Source organism: Grammomys surdaster, unplaced genomic scaffold (assembly GCF_004785775.1).
Source record: "Grammomys surdaster isolate TR1022 unplaced genomic scaffold, NIH_TR_1.0 230, whole genome shotgun sequence".
NCBI lineage: Eukaryota > Metazoa > Chordata > Mammalia > Rodentia > Muridae > Grammomys > Grammomys surdaster.
In genome coordinates, this window is record NW_021604675.1 from 1,523,086 (window position 1) to 1,531,485 (window position 8,400).

The window sequence follows — 8,400 nt, forward strand, 5'->3', positions numbered from 1 at the left end:
GAAAACTCAGTTCTGTTGAAGCCCAGTTGCTACTTCAGAAATAGTATCCTTTTCCTTTATCCTCATTAGGTGGAAAACACTAATAGTTCTCTATGGGCCTATTATAAGGGCCTACTATACTTATTATACTAATTCCAGTCATGATGACCAATAAACTCCAAAAGACTCCTCTTCCTGAAACTATCCTCCAATACAATGGGGAGTAGGCTTAAACTAAGAACTTGAGGGAACAAAAAACATGTGGAACATAAAAGGAATGCAGATGAAACCAGCATAACGAATTAGGACAGTTTTGTGGATTACATGCATCCAAAATAAAGAAATATTAGCTTGGGAATGGAATATAAATCATTATCTTAATTCCTAGAGGAAGACAACTATTAAAATGAGCAATATAAATGTGCAATTAGAAGATTATCTTATCTGGCATCAATGGGAAGGGAGCCCCTTGGTCCTCCGGAGGTTCGATGACCCAGCATAAGGGAATGCTAGGGCAATGAGGCAGGAGGGGGAGGATGTGTGAGTGGGGAGCACCCTCATAGAAACAGGAGGTATGGGGGAGGGGATAGGAGGTTTAACTGGGAAGGAGGATAACATTTGAAATGTTAATAAATAAAATAAACAATAACAAAAATGTGCAACTGTCTGCTTTTAAATGTTTTAAATACTTGAAATATAAATATATATTGAAATCCACTCATCACTCAGTATTAGCATAATGTGTACACCTAAGGAGTAGATGTTGAATATGGTGATATGTGACTATTTGGATCCCTAGGGAATTTTTATGCTTGCAATGGTTTCACTAAGTAGGATATTAATTTAGTGAGGTGATAAGATGTTAACATGTTGCTATTCCATTTAGTATAGTAATAGCCAGAAATATCTAAATAAAAAAAATTTCTAGAGAACAACACAGAATCATTTTAGTCCACACAATAGGTATTTTCTATAATGAAAATTATATATATATATAATTTTTATAGCATTATTATCATGTGATATTTGTGCTATTAGTAATGGACAGATCTGTAAAGAAACATATCACTAGGGAGTTAACAATGGATGTAAATTTTATGTTTTTCTGTATTTAATCCAATTTAGTTTAAATGTCATTTCCTACAAGACAGTTGGCTATATTAAGCATGGCCTATCTATATGACTTTATGACAAGTTTGTCAATTGGCATCTAACATTCTTGTTAATTATCAAATGAGAAAAAGAACTGACATAAAATACAATATTCAAAATAGGTACTATAACCTCTATTTCTCTATTTCTTCTATATTCATTTTTAGTATAATTAGGCACTACATAGTTTAGTAAATTGTAAATGTCTTGTGAATTGTGAAATTGCATGGAAATCTGAATAATGGTAGTTATTTAATTACTATATCTCATTTGACAACAATAATACTGTCCGTAATAGCTTTTGCCTTAAAATTATGATATAAAACAGGACATTTGTATCATGAGCAGATTTTATATAAAATATAGATTTAATGATTAATCAAAACACTGTCAGATAAGATGTTCTTTTTTGAGAACACAGATTGTAGAAAATAGTGGTACTGGAGTAAATAGATAATCCATAACAGAAAAATAGACCTCCAAATAAACTTTACACTCTACTTAAATATTAATTCAAAATAGATTGTGGACATAAATTTAAAACATGAAAGAAAAAAATCTCTTTGTTTATATGTGGGATTATGTTCTGCCTTTTAATCAAAGGATAGCTTTCCTCTTAAATTATATTTTACATGAATAATATTTATTCCTTTAAAGATATTGCTGTTGGATTTGTATAGTTTGGTTTTCAGAACAGATTTTTGTTTAATCTCTGATGCCTATTGTACTGCCCCCTTCTTTCTTTCTTTCTTTCTTTCTTTCTTTCTTTCTTTCTTTCTTTCTTTCTTTCCTTCTTTCTTTCTTTTTCTTGCCCTTTGCACTCATAAATAAAAGCTAAAAGCTGAGAGTGTGTTTCATTGTTCATCACTTTACAGCTCTTTATATACGATCACTTATTACAGGAGCATGGAAAATATTGTGACTTTAAATCTAAGTTTGCTTTTAATTTTCATTCAGAATGCAAAAGGAGTAATTTGGTGACAGTGAAATGGCTCAGCAGGTAAAGGTGTTTGATGTAAAACCTGCCAACCTGAGTCCAATCCACTGGACATACATCCAGAAATGAGAAAAACCAACATTCACAACTTCTCTTCTGATATTCACATGGATGTGTTATTGCTTGTGTATGCATGCATGCACACACATACACTGAATAAACTATTTTTAAGAATTGCAATACATATTTTAAGGTAGTACATTTTAAAAAGAAACTTGTACAATATACTGACAAAACCTAATTTTGATTCAGGAATAATCTTTTCTAAACTCCTTTTAGAGATCTATTTATTACATATTTAGGATAAATAGATTAGATAGATAGATAGATAGATAGATAGATAGATAGATAGATGATAGATTGGTAGATAGATAGATAAGAGATAGATAGATAGATAGATAGATAGATAGATAGATAGATAGATAGATAGATAGATAGGAGACAGAGATAGAGTCAGAGGCAGAGGCAGAGAGACAAAGAAAGATGATCCATGACAGTTTTGATCTTTTTTTTTGTAGTGGTGAGTTTTTGTAAACAGTATTTCCTAGGATTATTCCATGTAGGCTAGAGTCACATGACTGACCTTAGTTACTCTCTCTAGCCTCTCTAGAGTTTATGATTCAAAGTCTAAATTATATCATTAATATTAACTATAGCTAATGCATAATATAAACAGAGGATATCAGACCATCTAAGGACTTAGTGGTTTTCATTAGTTAAGCAAGTTGAAAAGTCAGATCCCCATTTGAACTGTGCAGGATTTAGACAATTTAGAATTGATAAATTAATACTTTATTATATGATGTCAATGAGTAATTTGAATATAGAGTTAATTGAGTTGGGGAAATTCTCCTGCATTATGTAGAAGATGACAGTAAGATCACAAAAACCCTTCAAGGGGTCAAAGAAAACTATGAGATAGTGAAAAGCAGCACATGAGAATTGACAATAATGTGCTGCTGGCTTGCAAAGACCACAAACCAAGGAAAGAACAAGAGCATCTCAATACTGGAACCCACCAGGTAATAGATTCTTCTCTTTTGTTTATAGAATGAAATTGGCTAGGCTAACACCTAGATTTTAACACAGTGTGAAATTTTCATATCTGAGATTTTACAGTATATAACAAACATGTACTAAGTTCAAAAGGTTTATAATAATTGGTTAGATGGTCTAGAAAACTAATACCATATGATTGAAACAGGTATTTTGGGACTTCTGATTGAGTCTTCTTCTAAGAATCTCATTATCATAAGGTGATAGTATCATAAATCAAATAAGCACTATATCTAACCTACTGAATAGCAATACATAACATTGAAGAGTACTGTGTTTTTTTTGTTTTTTTATTTATTTTTTATTGGATGTTTTATTTACATTTACATTTCCTATGTTGTCCACTTACCCCATCCATCACCCACCCAGGAACCCCCAATTCCCTCACCCCTCCTCCTTCTTCTCTGTGGATGTAACCTCTATCTAACCCCCCACTCCCACCTCCCCACCCTCAAAATTCCCACCCCCTGGGGCATCCAGCCTTCATGCTGTCAAGGTTCTCTTCTTCCACCTATGCCCAGCATGGCCCTCCACTCTTACATATTCAACTGAAGCTCTGGATCCCTCCCTAAGTGCTCCCAGGCTGGTGGTTTAGACCCTGGGAGCTGTGGTTGGTTGGTATTGTTGTTCTCCTCATGGTGCCGCAAATCCTTTCAGCTCTCCTTCATTCTTCACTCTAACTCCTCTATTGAGAACCCCATGATCAGTTCAATGGCTAGTTGTGAGCATCTGCCTTTGAGTATGTCAGACTCTTGAAGACCTCTGAGGAGATATCCATATCAGGCTCTTATCAGCATGCACTTCCTGACTTCCACATCAGCCTCTACCTTTGGTGATTGCACATGGGATAGATACTCAGGTGGAGTGGTCTTGAAACGGCCCCTCCTTCAGTTTCTGTCCCTCACTTTGTCTCCATATTTGCTCCCTTGAATAATTTGTTGCTCCTTCTAAGAAGCACCGAATCACCCCCACTTGGTCTTCCTTCTTTATGGGCTTCATGAGTAATGTGTTTTTTAAATCTCAAACTTCTTTGTTTACATAATACTGATTAAATATTATCAAGTTTAATGTGTAATTCTAGCAGACAGAACAGCAAGGTGTATTTAAGATTTCTTCATCCTTATTCTTCTTTTATTATCCTTTTTCCATAATCTCCTCCTTCTCAACCTCCTCCCAAGTCCTTACCCTTTTTATGCCCTCTGTTTCTTTAATTGTTATACTTACATACATGTATTTACAGTAACATGACTAAAATATATAAATATAACCTTCTAGATTCGTTTAGTATTGCTGTTGTGTATATGTTGTTAGGGCTGATCACTTGGTATTGGACAAACACTTGAGAGCTCATCACTGGGAGAGGCAGTCTCCTTCTCTCAGCAGTCATTTTTACTTTAAAGACTTGAGAAGAAAAGATTCCATGGGATATTTTAGTTAAGCTAAATGTTGGTAGCATGGGTGCATCAATGTTAAACTGTCTTTTCCATCTTCCTGGTCGCAATAGGTCAATCTGTGGGCAGGTAGATTTCTAATCAATAGCTAACAAATTTTAGACTGTAGAAAAAAAAATTATAGGAGCTTGTGTTAATCAACGAGTCAAAGAAGACTTTAAAAATTTAGAAAGTCAGATTGTTTGAAGAATGGAAGGAAAAAGTTTTCAGAGAAAGATCGGTCTGCACTCAAAAGCTCACTTGGTGACAGAGTGAGATTTGGAAAAAAAAAAAACCAACAAAATAAAACAATGGTCTGGTCTTCCTATGCAGCATACTGTAAAACAGAAACATCTCAGAGGAGAGACAGGGAGAAATTCACCATGGTTACTTCACTCATCTCAGGAAAGTGACTGCACTGTTGTGCTTTTTCTCACTGTTCTGAAAGAAATAATTTAAAAGGTACAATGATTTATCTGGGTTTCTGGCTTCAGAGCTTTTAGTCAATGTTTGGCTGGTTCTCTTGCTTTCTATGCCTGAACAATCCCCAGCATCACTGAATGGCAACCAAGAAGCAAAGAAGAGAGTAGTAACAGGAAAGGGCTAAGCCTTCAGTGACCCTGTTACTCCTGCCATTTCATAGTACCACCACCGATGAAATATTTGATAATAGAGTATTAGTATTTTGTTTGTTTTGGTTTTGGTTTTCTGGGTTTTTTTTAATGTGGCTGACTAGATTACAACATGCTCTTACTATTAAAAACTACAAGGCAAATTGCTATTACATATTGCTAGCCCCAGGAAGGGGAAAGGAAAGAAATAAAAATATGTTGGCTTATTTTTTATTTCATCTTTTTCTTTACACTCCAGATTTTATTCTCCTCCTGGCCCACCCTCTGACTGTTCCCCATTCCATACCTCCTCCGGGCCTCCTGTCTCCATGAGGAAGTCTCCACCCTCCACCCCACTCCACCAGACCTCTAAACTCCCTGGGGCCTCCAGTTTCTTGAGGGTTAGGTGCATCTTCTCTGACTGGATCCAGACCAGGCAGTCCTCTGCCATATATGGGTTGGGTGCCTCATATCAGCTGGTACATGCTGCCTAGTTGGTGATCCAGTGTCTGAAAGACCTCAAGGGTCTCAGGTTAATTGAGATTGCTGGTCTTCCTATGGAGTCACCCTCCTCCTCAACTTTTTCCAGCCTTTCCCTAATTCAACCACAGGAGTCAGCAGCTTCTGTTCATTGGTTGGGTGCAAGTATCTGCATCTGAGTCTTTCAGCTGCTCGTTGGGTTTTTCAGAGGGCAACCATGCTAAGTCTCTTTTTGTGAGCACACCATAGCCTTAGAAATAGTGTCAGGCCTTAGGGCCTCCCCTTGATCTGGATGCCATTTTGGGCCTGTTGCTGGACCTCCTTTTCTTCATGCTCCTTTCCATTTCCATCCCTGCAGTTCTTTGAGACAAGAACAAGTATGGGTCAGAGGTTTGACTGTGGGATGACAACCCCTTCCCTCAGTTGATGCCCTGTCTTTTGGCTGGAGGTGGACTCTACAAGTTCCCTCTCCCCACTGTATGGGGAGAGTCTCTCACCTTCCAGATCTCTGGTGAATTCTGGAGCCCCCCCCCCTACCTCCTACCTCCCAAAGTTGCCTGTTTCCATTCTTTCTGCTGGCCCTCAGGGCTTCAGTCCCTTTCCCCAATTAAACATCAGATCCTGTTCTTGTCTTTCATCCTGCACTCCCCCACCAGCATGCCCTTTCCCTCTCAAGTCCCTCCCTCCCTCTCTCTCCCCCCTTGTGATTGCTTTCTTCTCCTTCCCAAGTGGAATTGAGGCATCCTCACTTGGGCCCTTCAGCTTGTTGAGCTTTTTAAGTTCTGTTGACTATACCTTGGGAATTGTGTACTTTTTTGGCTAATATCCACTTATTAGTGAGTACATACCCTGCATGTCCTTTAGGGTCTGTGTTACCTCACTCAGGATGATATTTTCTAGTTCCATCCATTTGCCTGCAAAACTCAGTTAGGTTTTATTAATTTATTTTACTGTGCTAGAAATTGAGCAATGGCCTTGTTCAGCTTTCAAAACCTAAAATGCAAATTTACATTAACTCTGCAAAATTGTAAAGCATTGAAAAATTATTTTTTGAAACTACTGCATCTTTGAGAGAATAAATTGTCATATATGCCTGTATATTAATATAAAAGTCCACTCTTCTTTCATGGTTTTACTTTACAGAGTTTTAGTTGCCAGTGGTCAACTGTAGTCCATAAATAGTAAACAGAAAATTCCAGAAACAAGTAAGCTAGTTTTATGTTGTACATGACAAAAGATTAGAGAGGTTTCACCAAATTTTGCTGCTTCCTGTTCTTTCCAACCCAGGGTGTGAATTATTCATTTGTCTGGTGTATCCATACTACTTATGACGACCATTTGGTAATCAAATAACCATCTCTATTATAAAATGAACTATCACAATAGCACAGTGTTTGTGTCCAAAAAACAGAGAGTTGATTTACATTATGTCATTCACACCTCTTTGTATCATCACAGAAACATTTTATCATCTCATATCACCACAAGTAGGGCAATATTTAGATGTTGTGAAAAGGTGCTAGGGAGACCACATTCATGTAACTTTCATTACAGTATATTGCTGTCGTATTCCTCATTGTATTACTTGCCTACTACAATGTCTATTTTGTACAATAAAATTTATGGTAGGTAGGTATCTAGAAGAAAATAGCTAAATAAGGTTCACAGATATCTATTCCTTCACTGGAAGTCTCAGAATATATTGCATGCAAATGACAGGGTGTGTGTGTGTGTGTGTGTGTGTGTGTGTGTGTGTGTGTGTGTGTGTGTAAATGTGTATATCTTTGAGTGTCCTAAAAGCAGACATTTTAACAATGCATCTTATTGTTTGCATGTCTTAAGCTTAAGACAAAAACAGTCAGATGCACAAGTGCATATACTCAAGGATATAAAATCACCCTGCAATCAGTTCTATCTTTCTCCAATGACAGCTCACAAATTTGTTAACAGAATACATTGGGTTTGACTTGGAATGATGAAATTCATGGTAAACATCATCGAGGCAGATGGATATCTAGCTATTTCTTTTCACTCATGAACAGGGTTTGGTATACAAACAGACAGTTGTTATTAAAATTTGTATTTTATACCTATTTGGAAGTAAACTGCACCTACAGTCCATTTGCAAGCTCCACTTTTTAGAAATGCAGCTTTGTATTCACTGCATTTATTATATTCTTTTGCATTTTTCCTATATCCTCTTTGCTTAACAAGAAGACAGTGATACTTTAGCACTGTATGGGAGTAAACTAATAATACACTTCTTCGGGTAATAATAAGAGTTTTAATGGTAGTATCTTGCACCTTTTCTTATCCTAGTTATGCAGTACAATTATGTTTAAATCTTTACTTTTGCCTTTTGCATTGTAATATAACCTAGCTAACTATTTCTTAACCATAGTGCCTGACAAAATTAGCATATTATGACCTCTGCATACATCTTGGTCCAGCAGTTTGTCCAGTAGATAATTTGAAAGACAATGCTGTGTAAATAGCTCAGTCAGTGAAGTATTTGCCACACAAGCATAAAGACCTAAGTTCAATTCACTTGCTGTCAACCTGTGTTTACATTGCCAATTCTGAGTGATCAGAGACAAGTGGATACCTGGGGTCCTCTGGTATCTGATCCTTAATGATCAGGATATCCTAATCATTAAACTTCAGTTACCAGTGAAAGACCCTATATAAAAATCAA